Source organism: Falco peregrinus, chromosome 6 (genome assembly GCF_023634155.1).
Source record: "Falco peregrinus isolate bFalPer1 chromosome 6, bFalPer1.pri, whole genome shotgun sequence".
Taxonomy (NCBI): Eukaryota; Metazoa; Chordata; class Aves; order Falconiformes; family Falconidae; genus Falco; species Falco peregrinus.
The window spans coordinates 50,526,918-50,545,312 of record NC_073726.1 but is presented as its reverse complement, the minus strand read 5'-3'; the positions used below and the strand labels follow the sequence as shown (position 1 = coordinate 50,545,312).

The 18,395-nt window shown below is 37.7% G+C and overlaps 1 long non-coding RNA gene across 1 annotated transcript; it reads left to right on the top strand.

Moving 5' to 3' along the window:
* The first annotated feature begins 1,444 nt into the window (after window positions 1-1,444).
* Window positions 1,445-16,165, top strand: LOC129784672 (uncharacterized). The gene is made up of 3 exons (XR_008747684.1): window positions 1,445-1,480; window positions 10,911-11,001; window positions 16,031-16,165. It is a non-coding gene; the product is annotated as an uncharacterized LOC129784672 (long non-coding RNA).
* The last annotated feature ends 2,230 nt before the right edge of the window (window positions 16,166-18,395 follow it).

Genomic DNA, 18,395 nt, shown 5'->3' with positions numbered 1-18,395 from the left:
AAAAGTTGAAAGAGGCAGAAGGATAAAAGAAATGAAGAAAGAAGCCAAAGCTGGGTGTAGGGACACAAAGGGTCACTTGAAGTTTTCCAATTCTATTAGACTTTTTATTTATTTTTTTCCTCCATCAGAATTGCCATCTCTTCAGTTATATAACTTTTTAGTGGCTTTCACTTCTTTTCTATTGGAATTAATTATCTACTAAACATTTATTTCAACATATTTGTGTTTAAAGTCACTGAGCAGTACCAATTCTACTCCCTCTTTTCCCTATTCTGATAGTGTGAGAGAACTTAAAACCACTTTTTTCTATCTGTGAAACTAAAATGAACAAGATTGAGATCTGAGACTTGCTACTCAGCACCTGAATAGCAACTTCTTTTTAGCTGGAAAAAAAAATACATTGATCTGAGACTTGGCTTGGCAGGTTTTACATTTTCATTAAATATTGATACACAAACGTCATCTTTGTTTACACAGCATGCTGCTTCCTCTAGGTTTTAAACAAGGTGGGTTTTTTACAGACAGCATTGAAGTCAGGAGTTCATAACAACTTTACTTATTGAAACGTGTGAAAAGAATTTATCAGTATGTATTGAACGATATGGATATACTTAGGTATCATAAATGATAAAAGCTTAAAAGCTGTGTTTTTGTGATATCAGGTTTCTGACTCCAGTCATGTTAGAGAATGCTTTCAATTAAATCAGTCATAGCCTAATAAATAATCTGCATAAATGTGATGTTAGGTTTGGTCAGTGCACTAGGATGTGAACAGTAAACTTTAAGGACATCAACATTTGAAGTTGATGTAATCTGCCACCTTGTTCCAGTTGTTTGTGCTGCATTTGATTTCTAGTAAAACATATTCTGGTGATTTAAATGAAAAAAATTGCTTGTTTCTGTAGTGCTTTAGTTTGATTTTCCTGTTTTAAATTAATTCATATATTTCAGTTTGTATTTGTCTTAGGGTTTAGGGAGAGGTAGAAGTAAGGCTGAGAAGAAACAATTTTAAGCTCTTCAGAAGTAAAATTTTGAGATATTATGAAGATAAGGAAGGCCTTGCTTGTGGGTTTACGTTCCCAGATCAAGGTCCAGTCCTTCCTTGAGGTCATTACAACTGGGTAAGTTGGCTGCTGTTGGCTGTTGCTGCCTTGCGGATAGATGCACAGGGATTGCACAACTGCAGAACCGACAAGCCGCTTGTGACATGACTGGAATCAGGTTTTGCTTGGGGTACGGGGGAAGGGCTGCCTTCATCTTACTTCCCTATGTCTCTTCTAATAAAATCACAAGAGAGAGAATTAAATCAGCACTTTTTAACTTGTCAGTATATCAGCACCCTGCAAGTTCATGGGAATGGGAAGTTCAGGATATCTGCAAAGTCAGCGATTCAAGAGGTGGTGAATGTGGCATGGTGATAAAGTTCACATGTTGCTACATCAGCCTGCATTTAAGCAGTCCTGACTGCCGCAAAGAACAGGTAAGAGCATGGAGCTATACCATGAATACCTACTACAAGAGTAACTTTAGATGACACCAAAAAGCCTGTTAAAAGGCATAGCCATAGGGTAATTCTGTTTTACATCTTCCCATAGCCACCCACTCAAACCTCTTCTTGCTTCCATTCCTTGTGAACAGTAATTTTGGCTTACCCTAGTGTCATCTGCAGCATCAGAGACACCTATGCTACATTATTGTCATAACACGTTTAACTTGCTCTTATCTATGAAAGATCCTGGCAGATATCATCCACTTGCTAAAAGCAAGCCGATTGCAGTCTTGAGTTACCAAGAAACACCCAGGTTATACAACCACATCCTCCCTGCCATCCGTCTTTCAGATGGCACTTGGGTTGCTGAGGTTATCACCTGCTTTCTGCACTCTGCTGGACTGGGTCTGCTGGTCTTCCCCCTTATGCTGGTGTTGATGACCCTCAAAACAAATGTAAAATAAACTAACTCTAGAGGGCACAACCGAGTGTGCCCGATATAGAGAGCTCTGAGCCACAGACACACGTTGAGCCAGCCTGATGGATTATGAGAATAATTTACCAAAGGAGACAGTGGATTCTTTGCTCAACTCTTACAGACTGATATTCTCTTTCAGGGAGAAACTGTAGTTCAATCAGAAGTTAAGGGCTTCATGCAGAAATTAGTTGGATTAAAACTGATGACCTAGATTATCACTGTGAATATTTGTTTTGTAGGCAGAGTCTATGCAATAATCTGCTTATATCTAGCTGCAGAGAATAGGTAAGCATCAACATAATTGAAAGAAAATAAATCTAAACATAGATGCAAAATGGAAAAACATTCCTGAAGTCAGCAGAGGTATTCTGATGTAAACTGGCATAGGTTTGCAGTGATTTACAAGTAAGTCATAAGTACTATTTGGAAACGACAGAAGGCATATGGAATATTAATATCTTAAACAAAGAGTAAAGGTGAGTTACTATCACCAGCTCATTTTGTTTATCATAGTAATGAATGGCTATGGACGGAGGCAATTATTTCATATTTTTCCATGAGTAAGTTTTTCCGTTGTATCTTTTATGCCCACACATAACAACCGAGGATGCAATGAGGAGTTGTAAAATGGTTTCTGAAATTGCACACCACTGGCAGGCTGAGGTCAGGGGTAAGTGGGTGCACCCACTGCTGCATGGCATTGAGTTGTGCCAGCTGCTGTGCCAGGAGGCATTATGGGATGCTCTGCTGTCAGGGGGTTCCTCTCACCCCACCTCCAGACTGGGCCTTAGGACCCATCACCAGCACCAAATCTGTCAATTGGTGCTATCAGGAGCCTGACATTTGAATGCCAATAGTGCCAGTCAGCAGATCTTAGAAAAGCAAGTGAGAGGATGGGCTGAGCAAAACCTAGATCTTCCATGCCAGGAAAAGTGGGCAATAAATGAATTAACCTTCACAAAAGGCACACTAATCTGGGCATCCAAACAAAGAAGGAATTGATTGTTGGGTCAGTCTTTCCACGGGACTAAATAACCGATACAGCTAATGCCCTGAAGACCACTACCATCCCTTCCATTCATGGGTGTGTGTCTGAGAGGGGGAGAGGGGAAGGCAGGGCAAGAGCTGGAGTACCGTACATGGAGCTGACAGATCCAGCTTGTCTGTCATCCATTTGTGCCTGGTTTGTTTGTGTGTTAGCCTTTGGCTCTGGGATCACTAACTAGGTCTTTTTTTCCCCTTTTTTCTTTTTTTTTTTCTTTCTTTTTGTTTAACACTTCTGAGAGATATCTTGCATCTGCTTCTTAAATTGGATGTTTCATGGTGAGATAATTCTCTCTGACTGCATGTAATATGCGGACTCAGCAGCTCAGCTTTTCTTTCTCATGCTTTCCCGAAATGTCAGACAGCAACATTCATATCTATGTAATAACAGGGCAGGAATCAGCCTGAAAAGAGTTTCAGTATTGGTGCAGTTCTAGTTTCTTTTCAGCTGAGTGGAAAAAAACCTGACTATTTTTTGGTTTGTTTTAATAGTGAATTAAACTGTTTTTCTGTATGCAAGTGTGAATTGTGCCACCCTAACAGCAGCAAGGTGTGGAACTTAATGTAGAAAACCAGCTTGACCACTACGCTTCAACAATACAAAACTGATTGATTAAGCTGTGTTTACACTGCTTCATATTGCCAAATAAAATAAAATTAGATTTGATAAAATGCATTTTCCTGTATCATTTTATTGTTTGCATATTTCCCCAGTCTCAGAAATGCATCCTAAACCATGTATTGTGATGGCAATGGGAATTTTGATTACTGTGTGCATTACTGAAGAGATCATATAATTTGTAGACTTGAGAGAAAAGAGTGGTCAGAAAGAAAATCCAGAGTCAAAAGATTATGAATAATATATTTCTAGCAGTTACACTTGACTGGCATAAACTCTAATTGATCTGTACCTGGGGGGAGCACTCCTCTTTTCTGGCATAATTTACATGTCATAATAAAAGCTATGAAGAAATAAATGAGACTTGATCGAATACAGAATTCTGGGTTTGAGTAGCCTCTTAATGTTTAATATGCCTCTGTCTAAAACAGTATACAGTAAGTCATATTTAAGCTAGTATAATTTTTTGATTGTAATGAGATCTGTGCTTTCTACCTTCAGACATAAAGTCCATGGGTTATAGCCTCTCCAGAAGAGAATGGAGGAGGGGAAAGGGAGCTGAGTATATGTGTGTGAGGAACATGATGAAAATAAGACCACACTGCATGCTCACAAGCAAAAAAAAAAAAAAAAAAAAAATCAAGTTGCTAAGAATGCAAGAGCTTCAGTGGTTTCTTTAGTCCTGAGTGCTGGTGCTAGGGAGAATAGAGAAAACATGCATTGACTGAGAATTCATTTTGCAGATGTGTGAACTCTTTTCTGCAAAATGCTGTTTGATCAGTTTTGACCACACCTTTCCTGTCTTCATAAAAAAGCTAAAAATATAAATGAGGACTTGCGGTTAGAAACTGACAACACTTATTTGGTTGCATGGTTACAGGCTGTAAGCATATAATATTTGCTAGGGTAAATGGAATTACATTATAGTCAGCTCCAAGTGTTTTGTGAGGTTGTTTCTTGGTACAGTCCCAAAGCTGTTGTGTAGATCAACAGAGACTTAAACAACAATTAGTGTTTTGATGAACAACTGCTGAGTTTGGTCAAAAAGGAAAAGGAACAACTGAAACAATAAGTAGAGTTTTATATGATGGAAATGAGAGTAGTGTTTATATTTTACTGTAATTTCATTGTAGGATTAATGAGATTTGGCTCTGCATTTTTGAGAGGAAAAGGGGATGAAAGATGTCTTACAATAGCAATTGCAGGCATGAACTCTGCAGAACTGTCCATGAATATTTTAAGTATCTTGGAGCTTGCTTACAGGGAGGAGTTACCATGTCTTTAGAGCATACCTGCATTTTAGGCTCACCTGGTTTGGATGCGCATAGCGTGCAGTATGCATGATACAGCTGCTCCCACTTAGAAGCATTTCAGAACCTGAAAATGAAATAGCTTCAAAAAAATGGGCACAAAGAGCAATATCAGAAGTAGAAGCTTGGCTCTTGAAATGTAGTGTAGGCTTAGGTCTCTATACCCAAGCATGCAATCTTTAGAATAGAACAAAATAAAATAATAATATAGAAATAGATCTGAATGACCTGAACAGGGTCCTCAAATTACTGAGGAACCTACATTTTCTGGCAAAAGTTCCTTACAGGCAGTTTGGTGGTTAAGATAATATCCTGTGGGGGGGAAGGGGCTACTCGGCTTCAGCTCCCTGCTGGGTATATCGCAGGAGTAAAAGGTAATGTCAAATTCAGAAAGTTTCCTGGAAACAGATGATATAGTAATCCTTCAAACAATGTGCTGTTGATTTAGAAACAAATGGGGCAGGAGCTGAAATGGAAGTGAGGCTGCAGGACAAAATGTCACAAACAGTGTTGTCGAAACCCTAATAGTATTCACAGCTTGCCCTTACCTTCATGGCAGTCACTGATAACTCTGTTGGTTGCTCTCAGAAGGCTGAACAAAAGCGATCTGGGTGTGGAAGTACTGAGCCTGTCTAGCAGAACCTTACTTCTGCACTGGCTTTGGTTGTGGGGGTTTGGGCTGCACAAAGCCTCACTAGACCCCTAAAATTTGCTTGCCAGCAGGGAGAATGCTGACTTGTTACCCAGTCATCATGACATCTTCAACTATGCCAGCTACTAGACTTGGGGTGAAGGCATCTATTCTACCTGTCCGTAGAGAGACAGCAATAAGACAGCACTCCTCTAGAACTATCCTCTTCCTCTTACTAGAGACAAGCACAGTAAATGAAGCATAAGACCTCTCTCCGACAGTCTAAAAAGGGCATTTTTGCAGCAGGGCATTTTTGCAGCAGGGCGTTATACTCTGCAAACTGGCATAACGCCCATTGACTGAAATAGAAATAGGCTGATTTATATAGGAGGTGTCATTTGAAAAGGAAAATCTTTCGGCAGAAGTCTGCACTGCTGCTGAAACTCTTGGGAAAAAGACACAACCAGGCCAAAGAGAAAGAAAAAACCAAAACCAAAACAACCCCACAACATTTTAAGATTATTACATTAATTTTAAAAGTATCAATATACATAGTGCTAAAATGACTGGTAAAAGATGGGCTAATGACAAAATGATGTATTAGATGATGGAATTAAAACCAGGTGCTTGCTACATTAAGAACACTTGATATTTCATCATCATCTATGCATTTGTCAGCATTGTGACTGAGATGGCATGTAATTTGCTCCTGAAAGTACTCTCCTGAAGTCCTTGGGTCTTCAGAAGTCATTAAAGCAAATTAGCAACAAAAGTCTAGAGATCAAAGATAGGCTGCCAGATAGCTGGGCATGGATTTTCAAAACCATAGGTACAGTAATACTGGATAAAAATCTTAATGTCTCCCTGTAGCTGTAGTCCATGGCAGATAGCAGCTCAGGCAATGATTATATTGTAATTTTAATTTTTTTTCCCCTGAAAAATCTATACCTTTAATAGACATTACACATTAAAATTCAGTAAAAGTATTTTTTTTTAATGGCAAAAGAAGGATTTATCTATTTATTTATTTATTTAAAGTAAATCCAGCTATTACCGATACTCTTAGCAGAAAATGGCTATAGTTTAGGAAAGCCTGTGTACTTAATCTGTCTCTGGTATATACAAGCATGTAGGCTTCATGTCTGTAGAATCTGCAGTATTAAAGACAAGAAAAACATTTGGCTGGCAGGAGTTGTCTGAAAGGGAGGTTACAGACTGCATAATGCTGGTAAAGTAAGCTTACAGTGTTTATGTCCACACCATATGGCCTATGTATAAACACAGTGGTTCAATACTTGTCGCATTCTTACCCAACATTCTCTTCCTCTTATTCTCATCTTCACTTCCTTGTTTATTTTTTCTGTTAACATCAACAGCATTGTCTACAGACTAGATAGGCATAAGCACTAGAGTTTCAAGTAAAGCTGTAATTCCCATTACTGGCTTTTTTTTTTTTTTTTCTTTTCCCAGTAATCAGCGTCTTGAACTATTCAGAACTGTCTACAACCCTTAAACATGTGATCATAGACTCCTCCAGCCCCATTAGCCGCTGAGTTCATCTGACCTATTCTAAAAGGGAATCTGACCACTCATGCCTAAAGAATGAGTACTGAGGAACAAAGAGATGTTGCAATAGGTTATCACTGAAATGGGTTGACCAGTGCGTGAGTGGATGTGAAATAGTTAACAGTGAGGTTAACAAAACTATTCTCCAGCTGAAACTGTAACAATGGGGTGTGTGGGGGGGGGGGTGGGGGGGTGGGGTGTGTGTGTGTGTGTGTGTGTGTAAGATGGACACTGGTTTGAACAAATCAAGTTTGTTTGATTTGCTTCTAGCTTGGCTGATGATACCTGTTGCAAACCAATGGAATAATGGAATGCTGTTGCTGCTGCAGTTACTGTCCTCTTCCTTTTCCATGTCTAAGAACAGTTGATTATATTCACTAGCTCCACCCTGTTTTATATCAGCTAGTTAAGATATGCAAGCAGAAACTATTTCCTATTATCCTTGTGTAATCCCATGGGCCTCCACTGGCACTACTAATGTTGATGACAGAGGCTATATTAGAAACAACAGAAAGCTGGAAATCTGTGCTTTTAAACATATACATGCATACTTGTTTTCATACTTGCATATATATTCTGGCATATATGAGAAGCCATATCAGGCTGACAGATCAAAACATACGTAGCAACATCAAGCCATTAAGGATTGGGCATGAGCCAGCAGCATGCCCTGGCTGCAAGGTCCTGGGTTGTGCTAACAGGAGCACAGGCAGTAGATCGATGGAGCTGATTATTTCCCTTTACTCATGAGATCATGTCTAGATGTTTCATTCAGGTTTATGCCTCCCAATATGGGAAAGACATCAGTGAATTAAGCAAGCTCAGGGAAGGGCCACCAAGCTGGTTGGGGCTGGAGCACCTGCTGTGTGAGGACAGACTAAAGAAGCAAGGCTAGTTCAGCCTGGACAGAAGAAGGTTTCAGGGAGACCTAATAGCTGTCCTCCACCCCCACAGTGCCCACTACCTACAAGACATCAAGAAGATAGAGCCAGGCTTTTTCTGGTGATGCATGGTAGGTGGACAAGAAACAGTGGGGATAAATTAAGATCTGAGAAGTATTTTTTTTTTCACCATGAAGACAGTCAAGAAGTGGTTGCCTACAGAGGTTGTGCACTTTCCATCCTTAGAGGCTTCCAAGACCTGACTGGATAAGGCTCTGAGTAAACTAGTTTGATCTCAAAGCTGAATCTGCTTTGCATGAGAGTTTGGACTATAGATTTCCTGAGATCCCTTCCAATTATTCTCTTTTGTGATTCTGTGGTTCTACATGGATGAACAAATTCACTATCTTAAACTTTAAATTCAGCCCTATTTAAGCAAAAGAAAAATGGGAGATTATTCTGCAATTATTTGTGCTAGGGCTGTGACTGTGAAGCTAAGAAGTCAAGATACGAAATGCAGAAAAAGTGCATTTCAATTAAATTTAATTTTGGAAAATCTCTTCCTTACAAACCAGATCTCAGTTTCTTGAGAATTTATTGAGAGTACAGGAAATGTGATATGGCAGACTTACTGTGTCTACATAAAAAACTTTATATCAGACCAGACTTATTACATAAACATGCACAGAGAACTTCATGTTACATGTGACGTGTTGAATTTCCTGATATTATTTGCTGTTTGGGAATCATGTAAAACCAGAAAACCAAAGAAAGCTGTTATCCTGTAGAACTGCTTTGCCTTGTATAGTTTTTCTCTTTGAGGAATGAAAAAATGGTCATATGCCACGTTTTGCCTCACTCCACGTTCTTTAAATAATGTTCAAGATCTATATGTTTGGTATTTTATAAGCACTTCATGTTTCTACTATTTTGAATAGAACTGTGTCAATAAATAATAGGATAATATAAATAAGGGTGACAAAATAAAGGAAAAGCAAAAAAGTTACTGTTCTCTTTACCAGGCATAAATATTTGAGGTTGCCTTCATAAAAATTCTCTGGGGCTGCTCTGGAATTCCCTGTTCGTAACAACAGAATTAGACCCCTTTGTACATGTAATTTTTGAATAAAGCAAAATGCAGTGAAAAGTGCTATTCTGGAACTGAGGAATACACAGTAGATGTTCAATTCTGCTTTATTTTCACCTACTGCAAGTAAATCTGTTCTATGGCAAGGGGAGAAACTGATTCAAATAATATTTACATCAGATCCTTCCAAACAAGTGAAAATATAAGAACTCTTTCTTAACAACAGTGAATGAGTTGGATCAGATGAGAAAAAACCTGATTCTACCCAGGCAGCATTTTGCACTCTGAAATGGTAGGGTGATGGAGTCTGGTGTTTTCCAAGGACAAACACAAACTTGGGTAGTGCCCATAATTTAGCTTGTGATTTCAGAAGAGCAGTACTGTTTCACAGCGCTATAATCCATAGCAGTTATTGAAGTAAAGGTGGCAGAACAGTGTCCTGATCAAAATATGTCTCTGAAAATGCTTAGCCGCATTACAGATTTTGGCATGTTATCTAATGCACTTTTTTGCTTCCTGAAATCCTGACATGCCTGGGTATCCTAGGTCCATCTGGACTGTGCAGGACCTGGATGTGAAGTGAGGATGTTAGATGCAGTTTTCACACCTCCTTCATGGCTTTCAGATTCCAGAGACACCTGAGAACCATTCTAACTGTCATATGTGACTGCTTCAGCCACAGGTCACTCGTACGTAAGGTGTACAAGCGTTCTGGTTGCACCCACTTTTTCAGAAAAAAAGTCTAGGCCTACCAACTTGTACTTACAGTTTTTTTCTTGGGGGAAATTTATTTCTGACCAAGCATCTATATTTATGTGCTACTTGCACCACTGAACAGGTAAGAGTGACATTAAAAGCTCAAGGTTGCACAATGAAATCTGTGGCAGAGGGAGTTAGCTCAGATCTCTTGGCTCCCAGTCTATTTTGAATTTAGCTGTGGAGATACTGGACTCACAGGTTGTGAATTCTCTTATTCTATAATATAAACACTTGTGCTCAAAATGCTCCACTGAAAACAACCATCTTTAAATCTATTGTTTTAATAGAAAAGGGTTTAATTCCTTTTTAAAACAAAACCAAAAACCATAGACTGACTTTGCAATAGACATTTCCCTGTGATCAAGCTATATTCTGTTTTAGAGAAGGGCTAACTTGTGCTAAACTTTTGGGTACTCTCATTTGTGATAGCCCTACCATCAAAATATTGCTTGCAATTTATTCCAACTTTAGGTAAGAATCGTATTTATTTACAGTTAGTATTATAATAGTACATGCACTCCAAACAGAATTGGTGTAGGTGTACCTCATCCTATGTAGGTACAAACACATAGAAAAATTGTTCTGCCTGTTAGGAGTTTTCATGATTATTAGAGACACAATATCTATATTTCATCTTAGACAGGGCTTTAAATTCATTAGCTGACTTTTCTTAGATGTGGCTCTACATAGAGGACTTCAGGTTCATACATACTAACCTCTGCTCAGTTTCAAAACTCACTGGAAAACCCCTCTCCTCGCCTCACACCCTCTGCAAGCTATGTGTAAAAGAATGCAAGAAAACAGGAGTGCAACTGTTCTTGTTTATTAACTGAGTCCTCTCCTACCATGCAAACCACCTATCTCCTCCCTGGAGCCCCAGTAATACTGAAAGTGTCCTCAGGAGCTTTGAATTAACTAGTGTGGGTCCTGCTTAGACTTGTAATTTACCCATTGTAGTATGGAGTTGTTAAATTCCTCCTTCAGCTCTCCAAGATGTCAGAGGCGGATTACCTGATGACTATTCCTGTGCATTTTACTTTCATCAGGGAAGAGCAGATAGTGTTGGCAGCATGTTGACCATTTCTATTCTGCCTTGAATCTGTAGATCTCCTCCTCCCAAATGGTTGGCCTCCTGAGGTAAGTAAACCCTAGTTTGTAGTTTTTTCCTTCTTCTTCTCATTACAGCTGATGCATAACACTTTCTACTCTGTTGTCCTATATGTTTCCACAGAATGACTTTTCTTGTTTGCCTCATCAGGTATTTGCTTCTAGTCTTTCAAAACCTATCACAGAAACGCAGAGCTCAGAATAATCTAATTACCTTATCAAGAGGCCTATCCTGAGCTCCTTGCTACTCTACTGAGGTGAATACTGTCATCTAAGCAAGGTAGTAGGTTAATTTGGGCTTAAAAATAGGTTTTTACAGTGCAGTAGAGGTGCTCTGATAATATTTGTCATGTCATTCAACATCCAAAATATGTGATGTGATGTGATCTTTCTCTTCCTTCCCAGTTTGAAGAATGGCTGTTACCCAAACTGAGGAGAACTGTAACACAATTACATTTGTTGCAACACTTCATGGCTTCTGTCTTAGAAATGAATAAAGTAATTGTGGAGAACTACGCACAGGAATTTTACCATGTATTTTTAAATATGTTTTCAGTGCAAAAGTCATAATTTCATGTGCAAACTGGTTTATTAGATTAACCACTCATACAAACAACTGGACAAAATAAAGCTTGGAATTCAGAGGCACTTTTTTACAACAGGAGAGCTATTGTTGGCTTGATTTTGTTACTGAAAACTTCCCTTGAAATTCAAAGTAAAGACAACATATTGTGTTTAAAGACTACTGAAAATAGGGAAAAAATATTAGAATGATCCTGGAGTTTACTTTGATATCCTGGGTGGTTGCTGGCTTTGTTTGTGTGGAATTATACACATTGAAGATGAACTCCCACCATAACAGTGTAGCTAAAAGCACTGGTGTAGCTTTTAACTGTAGAAACAAAACCTATGAGCCTGGAGTGGTCACCTCTGTGCTTGTGAAAGCAACCTCTGCTGAAACAGCATGTCCATTTCATGTGTCCAGAGCTCAAGAGAAGTATTAAAAACTAAGAATGGGTGAAAGGAAGAGTTATTGGAGTTATTGGGAGTAAGACAACGTGATAACAAAACAGTCTTCAGCAGACACTGTCTTAATTTGAAGTGAAACATGTTCAAGCTTGAATTAAGGAATATGTTTGGGTTTTTTGTGTTTGTTGTTGTTGTTGTTTTCTTTTATTGTTAGTATTTTCAGTAAAGATGATGAGATATCATATTTACCAAGCTGGATTCTTTACCAGAAATGTTTAAATGTAGCATAGTTTTTTAGAGGGTTGTTTGTGTGTGTTTTTTTGTTGTTGTTGTTGTTTGGGTTTGGTTTGGGTGGTTTTTGTTTTGTTTTTTTTTAAAACACATGCTGTAATTCAAACAGGAACAATTTGAGAAAAGTCCTGTAGCCTAGCAGAGATCAGAAATATCAGTCATTACACTAAGATGACTGATGTACTGTTGCTAGTCTGCATACCTTCTATTTATACTAAGGAGAAATGTGGGAATGTGGGGGCAGAGAGGGATGTTAATCCTATTCCTAGCCCTATCTCAGCTCACAGGGGTGATGAAACTAAAGAATAAGTGAGAAGACACATCAGACGCTAATTAGTATTACTATAAAAGCAATGACAAGTGTAAATATTTCATCATGGGTCTGAGTGACATTGGATATTTTTTCTTAGAAGTGTAATCCCTGAAAAGCAATTACTAGGATTTTCAACTTTTCTTAAAGCAGAAAAAAGTATCTTCCTAACCTTCTCCTTTCAAAGAGAAACTTGAAAACAAGGCACAGTTTCACCCTGAAGGCTCAGAAAGTGAGACATAAAAGCATGCAAATATATAATTAAAAAATAAAACATCATGATTTTTGGAGAAAGAAGTGATTCATAAATTTTACATGCTTGAGACTGGCAGTATTATCACTAACACACCTGATCAATACACTGATCTGGATACTCTAGGCGGTATGTCATGTGCTTCGCCTTTGGAGAACGTGGAAAAGAGCAAATGCCACACAGTTCAGATCACTTGAGAAGGACATTGCTGTGGCTTAATGAAGTAGTGTTTAATCCTGAAATCACTTAAGATTCATGTTTTCTTTTTAATGCCTGTGAAAGGCATTCAATTGCCAACTACAGAAAAAGGCAAGAGGTTCTAAACCATGATGCTACTAGTAGCTGATAACAGCAGGAGGCAAATGACAGATGATAACAGAAGTGATAGATTCCTTCAGGCACTGCCTGCTTCCTTCCACTGCCTCCTGCCCTTCTTAATACTGCTGATTTCACCTAGGGCTTGCCAAAAAACATCTTGCATACAGCATCCATTAAGTCTGACCATTCAAAATTTTTCATTGCCTGTTTGCTTCTTATCTTATGCTTTAACTGGACTTATAAACTAATACAATGTCTTCCTAAGGATATTTAACATTTTAACAAGAAGCCAGTTGTTAGGAATGTGGGCTCCTCAGATGAATTAGGGACCTAAGAGATCTATGTGTGCTTAATTAATAGTTTTTATTATTAAATTAAATTTTTAAAAAATAATAAAAATAAAAGATGAACTAATGACAAGGTCTGAACTGCAAGTACCTTATTTGGTTCTTTTCTATTATTGTTAGAGATAATATTCCATACCTTAATTCATTGAGGTGACAATGCACTCAGTTTTGATGCTGTATGACTCTTCATAGTAATCTGAGACGATGTTGCTTCTGTTTTTCTTTCTCTTTATTATCTTTGGATATTAAAAGAAATACTTAAAAATTTTAAAAGACATATAAATAGGGTGGGTTTTTTTAGGAAGGGATATAGATTTAATTTTATTTTAGTTTTCTGAGCTGATAATTTCCAAATGTTTTTCTGAATGTTTTGGAGTTATTTGCATGTTTGCTTTTTGGAATAGACTTTTTTTGGATTCTTGTCTGTTGTGGGTAAGCTCTATCTTGGTATATTCAGTCAGCTGCTCAGAGCTTAAAAAGTCTGAACAATTTAAAGATTTATTTTGTACCATTATTTTTATAAATATTTTTATTATGAAAATAATCATTATTTAGTAATTGCAAACTAGTTTATACTCCAACTAGAAATATGTGATCCCTAAAAAGAAGACCAGTTGGCAAATAGGTGACAAGTAGCTTGGGACCTGCAAATTGACAATATAAACATGAGTTAGTCAAAGTGAGTTAATCAACTTCTGTGTAAGGTACAGTACAATATTTTAAAAATATGTTAAATCTCAAAGTAGATCTTAGTCAGCCAAACTTGTGAAACAGCTGGGAGGAGAGCAGCTGTGGGCTTACACAGAGCAGTAATCATATGATATTCCAGCTTGCTCAAAGGTCAGGTCCCTGGCCTCATGTTCGATTGCACTAAGGTTCTCAAGCGCTGTAAGGCAACGAGGAATCTGCTCTTAGTACAGTCAAATTCCTGTTATTAGGCACTCCTAGTCCCTTCCCCTTACAGCCACACAATGTTAAATCAGGAATAGACAGCTTTTACAGCAATCATTCCCATGGTTCTGCCTGAGAAAACTATTTTAATTGGAGATTTGGGTGGTGAGGAAAGCTGAACCACAGCCTTATAGACTCATCTCATTCTGGATTGTCAGAGTGGTCCTCCGGGATCTGCTGTAGCCAAAAGCCTATGGAGCCTTGAGCAACCTGAATTATTCCAGAGATGTTAATCCCAAGGTGGTCCCAGATTGAAGAAGACCAGAAAGCGGATTTAAGAGTCTATTCTTGTGTAAACCATGATCACAGATAGCTCAAAGTTCTTCAGCAATGTACAAAATTCCAAATTGTCTCTCCTAGGAACATGCAGGCTTCAACAGTTCTTCTGGGTGAAGGCAAGATGGGAGAGGAGAGCTTTGGAGAAGTCAGCGTAGCTTTTTTTAACACAAGGAGTGTTAAAAAGTGTCAGTTCTGCCAGTGTCCTGTTCTGCCTGGAAAAGATGCCATTAACCCTCGTGCTCCTAATCACTAGTTCTCCCACCCTGCCATGGTTGCTGCCACAGCTGACCAGCATGCTCTGACTCTTCCTTCCCAGCAGCAGCTGCAGACCTGGCTTTCCAGGATTTGAATGGACATTTGCTGTCCCTGGCTCTATTACTGTGGACAACTTACTCCTTTACATGTACTATAACTTGCCCCAACTGCAGTGTCATCTAATGTCTGGACTTTTCTAATTTGCTGAGTATTTCTAGGTCAGTCAAGAAACCAGACAGCATCCTCCTAGTACACCTCACTCCATTGCTATTGCTGTTCCAGCCTTTTGTGGGTGAGGTTCCTAATTTAATGAAAGCAGAAATTGAATGCTTTTGGTATTAACTGACCTTGATATCACCTAGGCTAATGTCTCTTCATGCCTCCATTTCTATGGTTTTCTTCACATAATTGAAACTGAATGTCTGCTTATTATTGCTGTCAAACAAAGATCACCCCTTCCTTATTCATGTTGTAAAGGTTAGTCTAATGACTTCACAGGAGAGAGAGAAAATTTAGGTAGCTGTGTGGAAAGAATTGGTTCAGAGTGAGAAATCTCAGTATGTTGGAGACAAAAAGGTTTCCTCATATTCCGTCCTGCACAGGATTCTTGTTAGAGATGTCTCCCAAGGCAGGACTTCATTTCATCACACATATTGTTCCCAGGAATATATGATTGACTTGCCCATATAATTTTGAATTGTGCTCTGACTGCAAGAAACATGTTGAAGGACTATGAGAAATACCCTTGTTCAATTTTGTAGGTTAACATGAAATATAGCATAAAAGCAGCTTTTTTTCTTTTTTTTTTTTAAATGTTGAAGACACTTAAGCTTCTATCCAGAAATGTCAGAGTTTGGTTTTGAAATACTTTTTTTTTTTCTGTACTGGTGTTATAAGTGCTGGATTTGGAATTCATACTAGTAGAATCATTTGTAAATGTGTGTGTGTAAATGAGCACATGAAGATATTTATATACTTCTGTGTAGTGGTGGAATTATAAACCTTGATACAAAGGAGTCTAATGGATTTCAATGTACCTAAGTAAATATTGGAATGTTTAATTTAGAATTTTTTTTTTTTTTTTAGATTTTGAAAATTAAGTCCTTTGTGCCATCATTGGTCAATCAACCATATGGAGCTAAAGTACTAAAGAGGCAACAAGACTTTAAAAATGGAGGAACGGTGCTGTTCGTAGTTTGGAGGTGACTAACTTCAGATTCTTAATTAGTAGACCTGTTTTTTTGAGAGTAGATCTTCATCACTTTATGGAAAACTAACATCTGTAAAACTTCTCAGTGTGAATATCAAAACACTGAGCTATCCCAAAGCATCATTTTCTGCTTGATTAGAATAAGTACCCAGAAAATTATTGCAAATAAGACTAGCATTGTATGTTGCAGTAACAACAAACATTTCTAAACATGTTATTTGCATTCCGATTTTTTACAGTCATTTTACTTGATTTTTTTGTAAAATTTTGTATTGATTCTAATCTGTCAATTAGATTTAAATAATTTTTTTCTTATACCTTTATTAGAAAGTATATCAACATTCACAAAAAGGTAAAGCTATATCTAGACTGAAATATTTGCAGAACACTTGAGGGGATTAATTATCCCACCGCATTGAACTCAGTTGACTGACGTGAAGTAAATGGAAAACTTCTACATCTGGAATGTTTAAAGAAGCAGAAATTTAAGCTCCTGGGTTTATTTGTGTTTGACTCATGCTTAGAATTTACCACTGTAATTAAACATGTGATAGCCATGAAGTGTGCGAACTGACCTCTGTGTGTTTCTGCTATAATAAGCACTGTTCTGTTTCATGGCCAAATCCTCTTTGTCAACAGAACATTTTAAAAGTTTCAACTGCAAAATTATAACAACTTTCATGTTGGAAAAATTTTAGTAAGATGGTGGTTATAGACAGCTTCATATTTCCTGGCAAGTAAGTAAAGCACGTTGAAATATTTTTACATGAAAATTTTTCCTCTTGGAAAGTGTGGTTTTGCTGAAATAAGAACTTTCTATCAGAAAATGTCAATTTCAATGCATATTTGTTATTTTACAGTTGGGTAATCAAAACAAAACACCTGACATTTCAAGGTGATAGTTTGAAACAAGGATACTTTTCAGTTCCAAATAATTATTTGAATTAAAACAAAACAAAACATCAAAACCCAGATCAAGTTATGCAGGAACTTTTGTCTAATCACAGGGGTGGTAATTTTTCACTTTCACAATTTTATTTTGAAACCTCATAGTTTTTTGTCCTACTTTTTTGATACTTTAATTTTTCATTATGTTTTGAAGTAGAAAATGATTTCCCATGGAACAAAATTTTGTTTCCCAGCCAAGTTTACAAGAGACCAATCAGTGAAGATTTTCAATAGGAATAAGGGAGAAATACTCTATGAACGTATGTGTATCAGTTAGTTACCTGTCTGATCTCCTAATCTGTTTTCAAACATCTCAGGAGAACAAAATGTCATTATCAGATATAGAGCTCCTCAGAGTACCTTTATAAGTAACATTACACATGTGAAGCTGGTTTAGATTTTCCTTTGACTGGGTTGCACACACAAGTACTTCAGAAACCATTTTTTTTTTTTACTCATTTGAGAAACCATCCTCAGATCTGTCACTAAAGTCCATGAGAACTGGGGACAATTTTTCGATGTGAGAAGGGCATAAAGACCTCACCAACACTTTATGCTTCCAAAAGGACATCATCCTGCATGATCAGTGCCCTTCTGTCTAATTGCTTTTTCCTGTGTCATGAAATCATATGTGTTAGCATGTGTAGTCAAGAATCTAACAATCTGAAAAATCATAGCTCATGAATCACCTCTCTTTGATTTCCACTCCACTCAATAAATAGCTCCTGTTGTTCACCACAAGACCTTCACATGATCTTCACACCACAAGATCTTCCATGAACAATGATCCACTCCACAAATACTATGTACACCATACTGGAAGAACATGGCAGATGACCAGTTACATTATTATTATAACTAGAGATGTTCTGTAAGAAATGAAGTATTCTCTAAATGTAGCTTTTGCTTCACCTTATTGCTCCTACCTGGACTTCATTATCTGGCTCCTAGAAATACAGGATTATTTTTTGCTTGAGTTTTAGCCTCTGATGTTTAGAGACTCTAGATATGCTGAAAAACACATCTCTAAAAATAATACATCCATCTCACATATTTTGGGAACATTAGCCAGAAAAACTTGGGAATTCCACTAATTATGTTATTGTTTATGATTTTGACTGTGGTGGTAGCAAATCAGCACCACTTTGTCTAGGAAATAACATCTAACAAATATCTTTTCTAGTACAGAGCAATGCTAGGAAAAGTACCAGTAAGCCTGGAATATACCCAGTGAGGTGGAGTGCTGGATGTTGTTGGAAAAGAAAATAAATCTATCTTTGTTTCTGGAGGCCA